The sequence below is a fragment of the Cryptomeria japonica genome, chromosome 11, assembly GCF_030272615.1.
Source record: "Cryptomeria japonica chromosome 11, Sugi_1.0, whole genome shotgun sequence".
Classification (NCBI taxonomy): Eukaryota; Viridiplantae; Streptophyta; class Pinopsida; order Cupressales; family Cupressaceae; genus Cryptomeria; species Cryptomeria japonica.
Window position 1 is genome coordinate 144,596,954 of NC_081415.1, and position 16,935 is coordinate 144,613,888.

Sequence of the window (16,935 nt, forward strand, 5' to 3'; positions counted from 1 at the left end):
GAATCTCATCAAATGTAATCATGAAATAGGGTTAGTGTAATCATAATCAACATCAAATCTATGATCAATATAATCTTTCAATAATCTATCACATAGCAAGCATATAGTATCCATCAAATGACATGAATAATCATCATCCAAATAATCATAAGTAGTCAAGATAAGTCTATCATGCATGGAATAAAAGTCAACTCTAATCAAAACAAGTCAAGTGAAGGGTGGAAACTACATTTCTGTTCTGCAATTATTTGTACCTTCATCAAAGTCTATTTTGGACATGGTATTCAATATTTTAGCCTTTGGAGTCTTCCCCACAATCTTGCTGACCATATCATATATTAATACTAAAACATGAACTATGTTTCTTTTCTTGCTAGTAAAGGTGGTATCTAACTAATGAGGATGCTCACTACTAGCATCTTTTTCAATTTGATCATTTGTTGTATCAGAAGTTGATATCATCGTGTAACCACATATATCAATCTCCTCTGCCCCATGGCCCTCATTATCACCTATTTCCATGTTAGTTATTATGAGCTCCATTCCTTCCATAATGCTCTAAAGTGTAAGAGATGAGTCCAAGTCCACAATCACCTTAGGCTCCTTTTTTCCATGGTTTTGGATCTTGTAACTCTTGGTGATGGTTGCTCTCCCAATTAGATTTTGACACTACCAGCCTCTATCTTAACTTGTGATTCACCTGTACAACCAAGTCTAGCATACTGATTAGATGAAACCTTTCAGACTAGAACAAGGTTTTCTTTAATGGTTAATTTCTCGAGCCTCTACTTCCTTAACCATTGTTTAGCCCTGCATATGACTTGGAAGGACTTAGTTAGAATCTTATTTTGCTCATCTTAATTTTAGTCAATTTCTAGAATCAGGGTCACTTGAACAGTCTATGTATACTGAGGATCCATCAAATCCTCTCCCATATCTTCGACTTTTGAAATGTTCATTTTCAATCAAAAAGAACTTATCTAATGAATCATGAACTGAGAGAATATTCTTTTACATACTTCAAATTCATTAGCACAATCTACCCAAAACTATTTCAGTTCAGGTACATGACTAAACCCATCCCTAGGAACCAAATTCTATCGTGCATATCCTTTACTATCAATTTTTTGTCAAAGCATATAATATTTAAGGTTTAAATTTTTTAAATCAACCTCTAGATTTAGAGCATCTGACATAGTTTTGAAAATGTAATGGCCTATCTCTACTAAGAACACAACTCTAGAATTCTACTTTCCTATAGTCTTTTTGTGAATGTAGGCTAACTTTCGAAAGATTTCTATTAGCATGAACTGGTCCAATGCATACCTAGGAAGTCTCATGGGTTCACCTTTGAAGAGATCGACCCTAACATATGTGAACCGAGGAAATTTAATGAAGTAACTCTCGTAAGAGCTAACCAATTGTTTTTCTTCCTCGAACATTCACTAGTTCACATTTCCTTGCAACTCAAAAATCAGTCTACCAACAAAAACATCATGAACTTGCCTGTATTTTTTGATAATATCTCCTCACCTGTAAATGTGGGTAATAATCATAAATCATCATGTTGTCAACAATGGGTTGATGATATAGTCCAGGCCATGGCCTAATGCAAGCTAAGTAGTAAAATAGATATGAAGACATGTAAAAATTCTTGCTACCCAGAATATTGCTCAAACCTTCATGTAGCCCATCCGCAATCACACTTGCCCAATCAATGTACCTATTCTAATATAAAATTACTTTGATGAAGAAATGCATCCAATCTTCCCAAAAGAAGGCTTGTTGGCTACCTTTAACCCTATGTAACAAAATTACAATGTCTCTAACTTACTTTATCAAATGTTCTTATGTTAAGGGTTTCAAAAGCCTTGAACCATCCTTTTGAAATTGTAGCAACCAATTCCTAGCTATAACACTTCTGTATTGGGGCTTCTTTTCATTAAAATAACCATAACAAGAGGTGATTTTCCATTTTTCATAAGCTTTGCAAGCATGAATTTTAAATATGGCCATAATAGTTTCTCTGTCCATATTTAATAAGACCCTACCATTAGCATCCATCATGTGCCTATATTATGTGTCATATTGATTTATACACTCCAGAACTAGTTCTGGGCATTGTAAGGCAGATGGGAAGATGACGACTTCTATGAGACCACTATCTACAATTATTTGCATCATGGGAGAATCGGTAAGATTTCTAGCTCTTTCCATAAATTCATCAAGGTCAGCATGAGCCAAGATGTATCCCCACACTCTAGGAGAGAACTAATTAGACCATCTTCACAACCATATTGGGAGGTATCAGCTTCATTTTGACAATTTTGCTACTTCAACACTAAACTAAGGCAAGCAAATAAACCCAGAACCACTAAAACAAGAAATTGAGTAAATCCTATTTTCTGTGTGTGAAATGAAGGAGATGGCCAAGACTGAACTCACATGTCATACACCATGTCATTTCTCATCTGTAGAAGTAGAGAATTACCTTTCTTTCACTGAGCTATTTGTTTACTAATTTGGCTTCTCAAACAAGATTTTAAGTACTTCAATATGATTAGCATAAAATTTGGTGAAACAATCTCCATACTTACTCATGCATGTGAGATAACCTTGAAAAGACAACCCTTGATGTATGCATTAATTACACATCACCTCATAAGATTACCTATCAAAGTAACAATTATTTTCCATTTTAAAAAGTTATAGCTTGCCTAGAAAAACTCTTCAATTTCCCAGAATATTCCTTTACTGACCAATTATGCTTGCCTTTAAAAATCACGCCTTCTTTGATCTTTGAGCTTATCAGCTGAAAATATCGAACCACCGAACCATTGAACCATTGAACCATATAGGTTCACTAGTTCAAGGTTGAATTGGACAACACAAAGGATTAAGAGAGTCAAACCCAAAACAAACTTGATGGACATACGACCTTGTTGAACCAATGTACCTATGAACCTTTGAACTTAATAGATTGGTTCAACAAAGTAAAGGCTCAACTATCAATTTTCATGACATACAAAATGGGATCGGGATATGAAGATGATTTTGACTACGACCATGAGAAATTTTTAAAGCCCACAAAAACAAAATTTACAAAGAGAAATCAAATGTAGAATATGAGGGTAACAATTGGCTCTGATAGGGGACCATGACCATGACTAGGACACAAACCTAGAATCTCTAGTTCGGCACTAACAACAAACACAGAAAGAAAGATTGAAAAGAAATAGAACACACATGACTGACACACTAGAACAAAACAACTAAACTAAGCTATGTACAAAGATAGAGGACTTCTATTTTACAATTAATAGAGTTTCAGATCCTAGCCATTATAGAACAGAGACAAGATGGTTCCATCTTGATATGCTAACTAGAAAGAATTAGGACTCAATACCTAATGGATCTTGAATGGTCCTTTCCAAAGAGAATCAAACTTTCCATGAGCTCCTTCTGGTTCTCTTCTCTTGTCCCATAGCAGAACTTGATCACCTTGCATAAGTTTCTAGGGTCTGGCTTTTTGATCAAATATCCTTTTATCTCTAGCCTGATGATTTCTGATATGATCAACCAGCTCCTTCCTTTCCAACTCTATTTTGGCTAGGTACATTATTCTTTTCTCCAATGAGTCCTAGAAATATTGGTCCTCAATCACTATTTGTAACTTAGTTGTTGCTAACTCCAATGGAAGTGATAATTGTGCCTTCATACTATACACTAGTTCAAAAGGAACCATCCCTATTTCTTCCTTAGGTGAAGTTTGATAAGCCCATAATTCTTCATACAATGTTTTATGCCAATCTTTAGGGTTTCCATTCACCATATTTCTCATAATGGCAATCAAGTTTTTATTGCTAGACTCTACCTATCTATTTCCTTGTGGATAATAATCCAATGAGTGAGAAAGTGAGATACTATGATTGTAGAAAAACATAGCCAATTCATTTGATGATAAATTGGGAGGATTATCAGTCACAATTTTTTGGGACACACCAAAGTGTCCTAATATGTTTTCCTTCAAAACATTACACACAATCTCAAAACTAGATTTTTTAATAGGAATGGCCTCTACCAACTTAGTAAAATAATTAGTTGTAGTCAAGATATTAGTATGCCCTAAAATTTAAGGGGGGAAAAGGGGGCCAATGAATTCTAAACCCCATTTCTTAAATGGTTCCTCAATGACAACACACCTCAGTGGGAGTGCTGCTAACTATGGTCTTCCCAAAAACAACTTACACTTTTCATAGTTGGCTACCCACTTATATGCATCTTTGAACATTCTGGGTGAGTAATAACAATTCCTAAGGTTTTTGAAAGTTTTTACTATAGATGAGAAATGACCACCACATGCCTCATCAGAAAAATCCTTGGAAATTTTCTCCTATTGATCAACATCTACACACCTTAAAAATGTTCCATCCAAGCCTTTCTTATATAGAATATCAACAAAAATCACATATTTTGCCACCTTAAACCCCAAATTCTTTCTCTCCCTAGGGGATAAGTGTTTTGGGAATTCTCCATATGTCAAATAATGAGCTACATCAATAAACTACAGATCTTGTAGTCCAACAAATAGGACTATGGGAGAGCCCTCTTCCTTGTCCTCCTTATTTCAAACAATTAAATGATACAAGCCTTATCCCTGGACAAGATTCTTTGGTTTAATATCTAAATCAAACTCCTATATTTTAGAGACCTAGGTAGCACGATTATTCAAACTTACCTGATGTTTAGTTAGGATACTCTTTACAGTAGAATGAGGTAGAAACACAATTGTATGATAATGCAGAATATAATATTTGAAGTGTTTAACAACTTTAACCACTGCAAATGCCTATTTTTCAATTAATGAATATTTGAGCTCATGTTTCTTAAGTGGGATGCTCATAAAGGCTATAGGAACTTCCTCATTCTGTTCATTCTTTTATAAAAAAATGTCTGAAATAGTATGTTTAGAAGCATAACAGTAAATGATGAACTCCTTTTGAAAGTCTAGATTTATTAAAGTAGGTGCTTCAGTAATAGCCTCTTTTACCTTTTCAAAAGGTTTTTTTGCTTCTTCATTCCACTTGAACACCATTTTTTCCCCCATCATTCCCATGATATGTTTAGTGATCTCTGCAAAATTTGGTACGAATCTCCTAAGAAAGTTAACTTGTCCAAAGAAATATTTAACATTGCTTCTATTAGATGGGAAAGTCAACTATTGGATGGCTCTAACTCTATCTAGGTCAATCTTTATACCCTCCTTTGAGACAATATGTCCTAATAGCTTTCCATCTATTACACAAAAGATAGAATATTTTGAGTTGAAGGAAACACCATGATCCCTGCACCTTTGCAGAATAATCTGTAAATCCCTCAAGTGGTTCTTCCTCTGCCTGGAAAAGATAGTAAGGTCATCCAAATAGACAATAATTATCTTATTAATTAAGTGACCGAAAGAGAGGTTCATTTCCCTTTAGAAGGTTGCCCCAACCTTTATCAAACTGAAGGGCATGCAGTTGTATGTGAAGGTTCCCCAAGGGGTAGTAAAGGTAGTTTTGTGCTTGTCCACTTCTGCAACACTTATCTGATTATAGCCAGACAACCCATCTAAAATTGACATCATTTCAAAACTAGCCATTATCTGTAGGATATGATCCATGGCTAGTAAATGATAATTATCTCTGAGGCTGGACTAGTTTAAATTTTTTAAGTCTACACAAATTCTAATCTCCCCATTTTTCTTGCTCACTGGAACAATATTAGCAACCCAACTCGAATGATGAATTGGGTATGTAATCCTAGCTTTTAACATTTTGTCCACTTCTCTAAAAATGGCATCAACAACCTTTGGATCAAAATTTATCAACTTGTGTCTAAATGGTGTTTCTCCTAGTTTCAAAGGAATATGATGCTGAAATTGGCCATCCTAGAAATTCTTCAAATCCTCATCTGACCAGTAAAAACATCTTTATATCTTAGCAAGTGATTAACAAACCTGTGCTTCTCCTCAAATGTGCAACACTTTCCCAAATTAACATATTTGGGATCAACTTCATCTCCTATGTTCACCTTTTAATAATGTCCCGATTCATTAAAGTCAAGCACACTTTTATTTCCTTTATATCTGTCATGCCTATCAAATAATTTTTCAAGAGAGACTAACCCCTTGAGAATTTTATTCCCTTTGAGCTAAATTATATTTCCATCCAAATTATCTTTGAGATCATGACACAATTCTTTACATTCAGAGCTAGAACCTTCAAATAAATTTGTCATGAATATACCTATGCTCTACCAAAAATTATCAATCTTCTTATCACTCTCAAACACCTGCCAAGATTAAAAATTATCAAGCACATTAGGGAAATAAACTACTTCAATTCTATAAGTTTCCTCTTTAAAATCAGGATGAAAAAGCATAAGAGAAGTTGATACAACAAGAAAATCATCTTGGGTATTCTATTCTCTAGGAATAGCCTTAATTGAAAATGCATCAAAACCTTCAATTTGGTCCCAAACCCTATTTCTATAATGTTTCAACCTTTCATTATTCATAGTAAAGATACTCCTCACCTGTTTAACAATCAACTCGACATCTCCTTTGACCTAAAGCATCTTTATTCCTTTCCTTTTAGCCTCCTCTAAACCCAGTAATAAAGCTTCATACTTTTCTATATTATTTGTGTTTTTGAACTCCAAATCGAAAGAGAGGGAATTTCTCATCACTAGGAGAGATAAGAAGAACTCTTGCACTTGAGCCAGTAGTAGAGAAACTACCATAGAATCCCATGACCCAAATATCATTAGAACATTTTGGTTCTAGAGCAACTACCATAGAATCCCATTCTGATTGTAAGAGAAAATCATATAAATACTGAAATCAAACTCCTCATACAATATATGGGACTTAGGATCATCCAAAGGGTAGACAATAAATTTCTCCTTTGTTTGAAGCTATAACACCACCTTTTGTTCTCCTATTGGAATAGTTGCCTATGACCAATCCAGTTTAATCTCCCCACCTAAATCATTACAAAAAGTTTTACTCAACTACTTGCCATAACTAACAAGGATATCAGAAACAAGAATAGTCAACTTTACCCTTTAACTAGGATGAGCCGCTAGAACTACCTATGCATCATTAATCTACTGAGTAGGGGAATTTTCTTTGAATCCATGAAATAGAACCTATCAAATATCTTTCTAAGGGATAAACCTAGAGCTGTAGCTACTATGGAGGACATGATATTATCTAATGCACTGGAGTCTATAATGCAGTTACTAAGCTTGTGACCATTGATAAACAAAGACACATAAAAAGGACTTGGCTTTCAATCGATTGAAGGGGAAGAATCATTAGGTTTTCTTGAAATAAAGTCTAGTGTAGACTCAACCGATTTAAATAAAAATGGTGGTTTCAATATCAGAAGATTCAACATTAATGGAATATTGACTGAAAAGCTCATACTATGAATCTTCACCTTTGACATATTTTATTAATTTTTCAAGCTCCTTAGGATTCGATCTAAGGTATTCAACAAGGGAAATTTGAATTTTTGAGGATTTACAAAACTAAGCAATATCAAATGCAGATTTAGTATTGGGCTCTTCAATAATTGAACCTCTTGAATATTTGAACTACTAGTAGGGGTTCGAGTTTGGAGTTCCTTACCTTTGGTTGATGTTATAGGAGAGGCCACTTCACTTGTGGATCTGAAATTAAGCTGGTTCCTATTTAGTACAAATACATGAAGGATCTTCTAGAGTAACCAATATATCACCTCCTCTTTCTGAATCTAATTCATATTCTAGGAAGTGGATCCCAGAATCACTAGGCTACTTAGAATTCCTTCCTTCATCTACAACTTCTTCCACTATTTCCCTCATATTAGTCATTTTCATATAATGTACCATTTCTAAACAAGAGCACCAATCATGTTCATCTGTCAAATGGAAGATACACATATTACATTTACTAGGAGGAGCTTTAATAGCAAGCCTTTGCTATGTAGGTGAGAGTTGTAGTGTCTTATTACTAGCATTTGATGACTGATTATAATTCCTTTTAGGAATATCTTGATAAGGCTATTGAAAAGAGGTACTAGCTTTTGGCAATAGTCTCTTTAATGAAATAACATCATTAACCAATATTTGTATCATTGGATCAGAAGAGTTTGAAGTCTAGGCGTTTGGTGTCTGAACCTCTTTCTTTCATTTACCAGCAATGATTAAATCATCCTCCAACTCAATAGCTAGTGTTTGGGTTGTTGCCAGATCAACTACCCTTTGTCTCCTAAGGTGGAAGCCTATATCAAGGAGTATTGAATTAAGAAAGAAACATTTTTTATTATTAATAGAAAGACTTTTATTTCCAAGAATTTTATTCATAATCTTATTAAATTTGGCTACAAAATCTCTCATATGTTCATGAATTTCCTTCTTCAGTTGTGTCATCTGAGCAAGAAGAGAATGCTCATCCTATGCACTTTTGAATATAGGTTTGAATCTTGTTTTCATATCATACCAAGTAGTGATTGAACCATTGGGTAAATGGTAAAACTATTATGTTGTAGCATCAGTTAAAGTTTGTACAAAAAGTCCCACAACCCCACCTTCATGTTGAACTCCAAATACACCACATGCTACATTAAAATCATTCAAATATTCATCAATTTTTGTTTTCCCATCTCCATTGAACTTGGGTAGATTATCTTTTTCTCCTTTGGGTAGGGAATTTAACTTAGCTACTAAGTTCAAGGAACCTATAGCGGCTCCCTTGTTGGCAATATTACACTATAAGGATATTGAGAAGGTTGTTGATGATTATGGACATAACTGATTAAAGATGTTTTACTATCTTGATATTATTATTTTGTCATTGATGTCAGGAAATTGATTTTCTAATTCAGTATGATGTTGCCATATCTTGAGAAGTATGATATGAAGATTATACAGAAGTTCGTAAAGACACAGGAAAGAATATGATGAATAAAGGGATTAGATATTCAATGGACAACTACTACCGAGTTAGATAATGATGAGATCTTGATGTTTTAGATTGTTTTAAACATCATACATATGTTATAAAATGTAAAGGTTAATACTATACTATGTTATCAAGCAAAGAACCTAGTTGGTAAACCCTAAGGTTATTGCAGTCGGTTAATGAAGACAAAATGTCTACCAAGTAAAGTTTAGTATTCACCGAGTTGTAACCAAGCTATAACAGAATGCATTAAATGTTTACATGTGATATTTAATGAAAGAAGCTGATGAGTTGGAGGGGATCAATGATTGGCAAGCCATGGAAGAAGTTTGTTAAATGAATCTAAGGCAATGGAAAGTCGGCAAGAAGATCTACAGCTCAGATTGAACCGCATTACCCTAACACAAGTTCCAAGGTGAATGTGAAAGTTCCAAGGTGGGGTAAAACATTTTCAGATTGAAAGATACAATGAACCTGGACAAGATTGAAGATCTGATGGCTATGATTGATCATGGGAAATGTGATCAAGGAGATTAAGTGGTTAGAAGATTGTTTATAAATAGGAAATTGTTGATAAACAATGTATACAGGCAAGTGTATGCATAGGGATGCTACATAGTGATTACTGAGCATGGAAGCTTGAAGACCTGTTAGAATAACAGAGTATTGATGCCCAATAGATAGACAAGATTAGTTCTATGTCTAGATTGTATTGAACAAATAGGAATCTGCTTTAGCATTTTAGATGTGAAGTTGCAAATAGATTGTATTACTGTTATTTTGTGAAAGTGACAGGAAATCTCTTAACCGAGTGGACTTAATAGTCTTATATGTAAATCCTCTAACAAGGTGGCATTCTGATTGAGTGTTTGAAATCCTTTGACAAGGTATCTTCTAACAAAGTGAAGATCCTAACAGATCTGAGGGAAATCCCTTAACAGGGTCACATCTAGCAATGTGTTTGTAATCTTTAATAGGATTTGCTTTTAACTGAGCATACTCTAGAAGAGTATATTTCTTAGTGGGTCCAAAATCCCACAGTGGTTTTTCCCTATTTGAGTTTCCATGTTAAATCTAGTGTTATGAGGTTTATATTGTTCATATGCTTTTGAGTTTGCATGTTTGATAGTTTTTGGTTATATGACTGATAGATACGTTACCGAGGTTGAATCTGATGTTTTTATGGATGATTAAGTTTGTATGATTCACCCCCCCCCTCTCATCTTGTTGGCTATTGGATTTGTACTTATATTAAGTATCATAACTATCAATTGGTATCAGATCCTTGGACTCTGAAAGGAAAGTTTAAAGGCACTTGAGTTAAAGATCCAAAGATGTATAAGAGGGATACATCTAAGTTGAATAAGTCAAGTTTCTCTACATGACAGAAAAGGATGAAGCTACATCTATCAAGAGTTGGAGAATATGCTATATACTATCTAGAGAATGATTTTGTTGCACCGAGCACCTATCCATTGACTATGGAAGAGATAAAGGCGAAGCAAGAACATATTCAAGCAATGATTGAAATAATATCTGCATTGACCAATTCTAAGTTTAATGATCTAGAAGGCTGCAATGATGCAAAGGCAATGTGGACTAAGCTCATATCTGTATATGGAGGAGATGAACATGTTCAAAGAGAAAAAGTTGATAGTATAAGAGGACAAATTGAATCGATGAGGATGAATGATGGTGAGAACATAACCCAGTACAGTACAAGACTAAAGGAGATTGTAAATCAAATCAAAAGAGAAGGAGGAACTATTGAAGAAAAGGATGTGACAAGTAAGTTGTTAAGAACCCTCCTACCTGCCTATGCAATCCGAGTCTCTGCAATCAATGAATTGAGGTATGTACCTAATATGCTAGTTTCCTTAGATGATACTATTGGTAAGCTACATGCATTTGAGTTAAGTAATTTTGATAACAGTGGGTCATCAGTAAATAAAGTTAAATCTGCATTTAGTTCCTTTCATCTGAATGAGTCTAATGATTACAAAGAAAGAAAGTATAAGTACTTTGAAGGAGATCACAGTGGAGCAAGTGAAAGATTTCAAAAGAACATGGAGGAGGTACACAAACTGTATGAAGAAATTAGAAAGAAAGAAGAGTTTGAAGCACTATTGGCCAAAATGTTATCGAGAGGTAAAGGTAAGTATAAAGGAAAACTACCTTTGAAATGTTTCAATTGTGATAAGATTGGACATATGGCTTCTAACTGTCCTGACAAAGATTTTACTGAAAAGAGAGATTACTGAGATGACAGATAGAAAGATAATCATTATAGAGGACACCGAGACTTTAGAAGAAGAGATAGAAAGACATGCTTAATTACTGATGAGGAATCTGAAGATGATAAATCAAATGAGACTGATATAGAGGAAGTTGTTTATGTGGCTATTAAGGATGGATCAAATGAATAAAGGTATGAAGAAAAAGCCCTAATATCTCACATAAACACTAATGATTCTTGGATTATAGATAGTGGATGCTCACATCATATGACAGGAGTTAAACACAAGTTTGTTATGTTAGAAGATTATGATGGAGGCTATGTTAGATTTGGTAATGATGCACCATGTCTGGTAAGAGGTAAAGGATCCATAACACTTCTTGATAAAGCAAGATGCAATGATGTTTATTGGGTTGAAGGTTTGAAATATAATTTGTTGAGTGTAGCACAACTAAACAACATAGGTTACTGAATAGAATTTCAAAAAGGAATTGTCAATGTTCATGACAAGAATGGAAAGTTAGCTACTACCGGGACACAAACAAAAGGTAATACATTTCACCTTGACTCAACTCACAATAAGTGTTTGCATGCAAAGACTGATAATACCTGGTGTAGCTAGGAAATGTGGAAATCATCAAAGCAACATAAACAATAGCCTAGTTCAATCACAAAAAACTAATTGCAATGACAAATCCTAATTACATTCAATGAAAACATGAAAACAAGACATCAATTCAAATGCAAACCATTGCAAACTTGAATGTCTCCTTCATGTGGCTCCATTGTCCTTCTTTCTCCTTCAAATAGCTTTGTTTGTGGATCTCACCTACTAGTGCATAAGCATGATGTGAAAGCAAGTGGACAAGATGGTAGTGCAAGAATACTAGAAGTGTGATTGATTTGACCAGGGATCAGGGGCTTTGATTGAAGAAATTCATCCAATTTATAGACAAATTGGAGAAAAGACAAGATTAGCATGAAGAGATTCGAATGGAAATTGCAAATCAAGAATGACAAATATGACAAATTATGACAAATTTGCACTTTCTATGCAAGATTGATTGATTGATAATTTTGACAAAATTATGACAAATTTCTATGTCAAAATTGATTGATTGTCAATTATGACAAATTATGACAACTTGAAATGTCATTCCCATGAAATGAGAAGGAAAATAGGAGAGAATTGAAAAATAGATGAAATAGAAATTAGGAAACTATAAAATGAGGAAATTAGGAATTAAGTGAATTAATTAACAATTTTTCATTTATTAATTAATTCACAAAGAGGGAGGAATTAGTTAGCCAATTAAATAAACATTTAATTGTGACAAGAAGACTTAGGATAAATAAATAAATTATTTAACCTAGAGGGAGAAATGACAAACAAGGTTAAATGAATAAATCATGAAACCCTAGAAGATGAATTAGAAAATGCAAGAATGACAATTAGGTCCTGATTGAAGGATCAATTTGATCATGATTTTGACTTGATAAAAGACCAATGCTGATAAATGATTTGATTGACAAATTCACCAATTGACGAGGAACAATGACTAATTGATCCAAATTGACATGATTGAGAAGGACAATGATCGATGTCAAATCGATCTCAAAATAACAAAAATGACAATGATCGATGACAAAATAGATTGCAAAATGACAAGATTGAAAATGACCACGATTGATGACAAATCGATCGCAAGATGACAAGATTGAAAATGACAACAATCGATGACAAATCGATCGCATGATGATAAGATTGAAAATGACAATGATCGATGACAAATCGATTGCAAGATGACAAGACTGATAAGAGGACAAAACCCTAATTAGGATTGATGATGTCCAAAATGATGACAAATGAGCACGCACATTGATGCAATAGGATAAGATTGACCAAAATCATGACTAAAGATTGTTGTCGACAAGACCAAATTCAAAAGCCAGATAAATGAAGAATGCAGAAGAAGGACTCGATGCTCGCAAATGATAAAGACCAAGTGTGCAACATAGAAGAAATGTTAATGCAATGCAAGAACCCTAAAATAAGGCAATGCACAAATGTTAAAGTATGACTCTGCAAGCATTGACCATTTTTAGATGTCTACACCTAGTTATGGAATAAAAGGTTTTGTCATGTTAATTTTGATAATATGATCAAGATAAGAAAGAAGCATAGAGTAAGAGGTCTACCAAGTCTTGAAAAACCTTAGAATGCTATGTGTCAAGGATGCCAGATGGGTAAAATGACAAGATCAAGCTTTACAAGTAAGTCCTACACTTCTTAGGGAATTTTAGATCTTGTGCACACTGATCTTTGTGGTCCTATGAAAGTTCAAAGTTATTATGGTGATAAGTATTTCATATTATTTGTGGATGACTATTCAAGGATGATGTCAGTAATGTTTTTAAAAGAAAAATCATAAGCTTTTCAAATGTTTAAGTGCTACAAGGCTAGAGTTGAAAATGAAATAGGAAGACAACTGAAATGTCTTAGATCAAATAGAGGAGGAGAGTTCACATCTGATGAGTTCAACCTATTTTGCAATGATCATGGTATTAAAAGACAAGTCTCTACACTGAGAACTCCACAACATAATGGAATAGCTGAAAGAAGAAATAGATCTATTGTGGATTGTGCTAGAACACTGATGATTGAGAAGAAGGTTTGACAAACATTTTGGAGAGAAGCAATAAGCATAGCTATTTACACCTTGAACTGAGTTCAATTGAAGAAAGGTACTTTAAAGACAGCTTATGAAATCTGGTATGACAACAAACCTAATGTAAGTTATTTTAAGATCTTTGGAAGTAAATGCTATGTTCATAAAGATGATAGGAATGACAAGTTTGATTAGAAAAGTGAAGAAGGAGAATTTCTAGGATATTCTTCTAGAAGCAAAGCATTTAAATGTCTGATCAAATCATCTAACAAAATAGTAGAAAGTGCAAATGTGAAAATTGATGAATTTGTAGAAAGAACTAATGAAGGGAATTCCAAAGAACTGGAAGACTATGATGAATTTGTCTATATGCAACCGAGAAGTCCTACCGAGATAACTGTTGAAGAAAATGAAGGAAATATCTAGTTATCGAGTGATGAAGAAGATCATACAGAGCCTACCAAGCCTATATTAGCCAAGTATGTCAGAAGACACCATGCACCAAGTCAGATTATAGGAGATAAGGATGATCCAGTGATGAAAAGGAACAAACTAAGATGGAACACATGTTTGATATCTGAATTTGAACCAAGAATTGTGAAAGAGGCATTTAATAGTAAAGATTGGATAAATGCTATGATAGAGGAGATTGATCAAATCAAGAAGAATGACACATGGACATTGGTCCCAAGACCGAAGGACAAAAATGTAATCGGTACAAAGTGGATCTTTAGAAACAAACTAAATGAAAAAGGTTAGGTCATTCGGAACAAAGCAAGATTAGTTTGCAAAGGTTATGCCCAAGAAGAAGGAATTGATTATGGTGAGACTTTTGCACCTATTGCTAGACTTGAAGGAGTTAGACCATTGTTGGCATATGCTACTTTAAAAAACTTCAAGGTATATCAAATGGATGTCAAATCTGCATTTCTAAATGGAATATTAGAAGAAGAAGTTTTCATTGAACAACCTAAAGGATTTGTTGATGACAATAATAAAGATTAGGTATGTAAATTGAACAAAGCTTTATATGGTCTGAAACAAGCACCTAGAGCATGGTATGAGAGATTGCACTCTTATTTGATTAAGATTGGTTTTATAAGGACAAGTGAGAACAACAACATGTACATGAAGAATGATGAAAATGGAATACTAATCTCAGCCATATTTGTTGATGATATTATATTTTGTGGAAATGACTCTTTATGCAAGAACTTTGGAAATGAAATGAGAAAAGAATTTGAGATGTCATTAATCAGTAAGATAAAGTATTTTATAGGTTTATAGATACTGCAAATGAAAAATGAGATTTTCATTACTCAATCCAAGTACATAAAGGAAATCTTGAAGAAATTTGGAATGGAGGATTCAAAACCAGTAAGTACTCCTATGACTACCAACTGCAAACTATCAAAGAATGATGAATCTGCATCTATTGATGAGACACTCTACTGATCCATGATTGGAAAACTATAATATGTTGTTCATAGCAAGCTAGATATAACACATGCAGTAAGTATTGTTGCAATATTCTCTACAGATCATAAGGAAATACACATGATAGCAATCAAAAGAATTTTTAGATACTTAAAAGGCACTGAAGATTATGGCTTAGTATATCAGAAAGGAAATGATTTTGATTTAAAAGTTTATACTGATGCTGATTGGGCAGGCAACATTGATGACAGAAAAAGCACAAGTGGAGGAGCTTTCTTCTTAGGAGAAAGACTAGTGAGTTGGCTTAGCAAGAAACGAGGATGTGTTTCTCAGTCAATAGCCGTAGCTGAATATGTTGCAACAGCACTAAATTGTACCAACATTGCATGGATCAAACAACTATTGGAAGGTATAAATGAGAAAGTTATCGAGCCAGTAACTATATTCTGTGACAATACTAGTGCCATAAATATCTCAAAAAACCCTGTTATGCACTATAAGAAAAAGCACATCTCTATCAAATATCATTATCTTAGAGAAGAAGCTCAAGAGAAGAAAGTGGTGTTGGAATATTTTAACACAAAGGAGCAAATAGCTGATATCTTCACCAAGCCACTACCAAAGGACACTTTTGAATATCAAAGAAGAAAGTTAGGGGTCCTACCCCTATCTTTTACTCACTGATCGAGTTCGGTGAAAGCATCACTTTGATGACTTTATTGAATATCTTTTAGGGAGTTGATGCTAGAGTGATACACTTTAAAATGTTTTTCTGAAAGTGTACTAGAATTAATACTGGGATAATACAAAGAATGATACATGGAACAAGATTTGAAGACAAATGCTCTGACTGAGACTCAGTTGATACACAACAACAGGCAATAACTTCTTACAAAAAGAAATTATGTTTTAGTTCTTTTTCTTTTTGGCATTGTTGTCAAAGGGGGAGAAGACCTACAAAGGGGGAGAAGACCTACCTAAGGAGGATAAGACCTAAGGAGGACAAGACCTACCAATGGGGGAGAAGACCTGAGAAGACTGAGAGAAGACTACAGATTGAAATAAAGACTAAAAATAGAAGAGAAGTCTGATGAATGGGGGAGAGCATTTCTGCATTTCAGAATCACAACAATCCAAATTTTTTAAAGATCAAATCAATTGGTTTTGCCATCAATGCCAAAGGGGGAGATTGTTGGCAATATTACATTATAAGGATATTGAGAAGGTTGTTGATGATTATGGACATAACTGATTAAAGATGTTTTACTATCTTTATATTATTATTTTGTCATTGATGTCAAGAAATTGATTTTCTAATTCAGTATGATGTTGCCATATCTTGAGAAGTATGATATGAAGATTATAAAGAAGTCAATAAGGACATGGGAAAGAATACGATGAATAAGGGGATAAGATATTCAATGGGCAACTACTACTGAGTTAGACAATGATGAGATCTTGATGTTTTAGATTGTTTTAAACATCATATATATGTTGTAAAATGTAAAGGTTAATACTATACTATGTTATCAGGCAAAGAACCTAGTCGATAAACCCTAAGGAACCTAGTCAGTAAATCCTAAGGTTATCACAGTCAATTAATG